This window comes from Octodon degus, unplaced genomic scaffold (genome assembly GCF_000260255.1).
Source record: "Octodon degus isolate 3935 unplaced genomic scaffold, OctDeg1.0 scaffold00084, whole genome shotgun sequence".
Classification (NCBI taxonomy): domain Eukaryota; kingdom Metazoa; phylum Chordata; class Mammalia; order Rodentia; family Octodontidae; genus Octodon; species Octodon degus.
Genome location: NW_004524660.1, coordinates 10,826,248 through 10,828,219, shown reverse-complemented (window position 1 = coordinate 10,828,219; position 1,972 = coordinate 10,826,248).

The following is a 1,972-nucleotide window of genomic DNA, read 5'->3' as shown; positions in this document are numbered from 1 at the left end:
TTCCTCGAGGAACCGGGGATTGAACTCAGGCCCTTCAGCTTGCCAGGGAAGCACTTATTCCACTGAGCCATCTCCCCGGCCCAATAAATAGTTTTGGAATAAATCACTAATATTTATCAAATTAGTTTTAAATGAATGGATTGAAATAAATTTAATAATCTAGCTTTTATGTAAAATGGAAGGAAAAACTCTATTTGCAGCTAATTTAGTTAAATGATATTCTATTTCTTACATGGTGAACTAGTAAATAAGCAAAAAATAATGATCTACTTATTCAGTTAGTAAACTCAAAATAAATTGGATATGGGTTTCAAATAAGTAGTCTCTTAGGAAGGAATCTAGAACATAAGAAGACCAGCATTAGTATTGGTCTCCATTTTTGAGGCCACTAAGTTGATTTTAGCAAAGAATAATTGCAGATTTTTATATCTTTTAGCTTTGCTATTAAAATGAACAGTACAATTTAGGTAAAGAATTAGTACTTTATGAATTGTACTTAGTGTTATATTTTGATATTGCTTTCATTCTATGTCATCCCATTACTTCTTAATGTCATATATTTCTGTGGATGAGATAAAAAATGAGCCCTCCTTGGCTGAAGGAAAAAGACAATAGTTTTTTATTTGTCATGACTCAGACCTACGGTCTGTACACGATGCTGTAGGGTTATACTATTCGCTCATGAAACATCTCAACTGTCTTATGGGTGACATCTGTGTTAGCCTAGAGTGGGAGGCGATACCACGACTCCTGGCTTCGACTCCAGTAGGAATAGAGTCAAGGACCTAAGTTATTCCGAAAGGGACTGGTGGGGAGACGGAATCTGCCACAGAGGAAAGACAGCGGGAAGAGCGGCAAGCAAGGCGTGCTTAGGAGAAGCAGGAGCACTGATCAAGACGTCAACCTCACTTACTGACGGGGAGGGTCTGGAGGGACCCTCCGTGTCTTTGGGCAGAAGCAGAGCTCCTTACAGGATTCTAGCTCTAATATTGCTATTACATTTGCCACTAACCCACGTGGAGTAGCAGCACCCATTCTGCGACCCACCCTCACTGTCTGTGTGGGCTCTTCCAAAGGCAGTGCAATGCGTTCACTTAACAGATGTGGATGGGGTGAAGTAGGTACTGAGTTCAGCACTCCAGTACTGAAATGATCGAGAAAAGCCTTGCCTCCCCAAAATGGAGAGGCGGAGCCACTGGCTCACGGCCAAGAATTCTCCCTGAGGAAATGGCACTGAAGCTGGATGCAGAGGGTGCACCACGCTGAGAACAACCGAGCCTCTCTCGATAGCGAGCAGCAAGTGCACCAGAGGCTCTGAGTAGGGAGGGTGGAGCCTTCTGAGAGCTGAGAGGAAGTCGCCAGTGGGGAGCACAGGAAGGACCGAGGGCAGGAAAGGAGGCTGGGACGCGCTGTTCCTGCAGAGGACTCAAGCAGCAGCGCCCTGCAGGGCCAAGGCAATGTGCTTGCTACTTGAATGCATCTCTGGAGACTTCCACTCCAGATGGTTACCCTGAAAAAGAATCTAGAAGGACCAGAATTAGTGGATGGCCAAGGTCTGACATTGAAGCAGTCATGCGAAGTCATGAGGTCTTCGCTTTAATATCACTTTAGCTGTAGACCTGCGGAGGGCAGTAGGTCCACTGAGCAGCCGTAAGCCCCATTGGTAGTGCTGCGACAGTAAGCTGGGAAGCATCCTGTGGACCAGGGAGGGGCCACGACGTGGGAAGGACAGATGACTGCCACATTCAGGAGGTGAGAAATGACTGGTAGGCCTTGAAGATGGGGCTGCGGGGGGCTCGCAGACAGTTTCTGAGGCTCCTACGAAAGGAAGACTTACACTTTATAAATTGCTCATTTATACTCCCGTTCCTTAATTCAGCAGACAGCTTGGGAATGTTTCTATCAGCCCACGTTGCAGCCACAGTGTTACTGTGACAGCAAAGAGCGCCTAGCTCAGGCCTGGAGAAAGGCA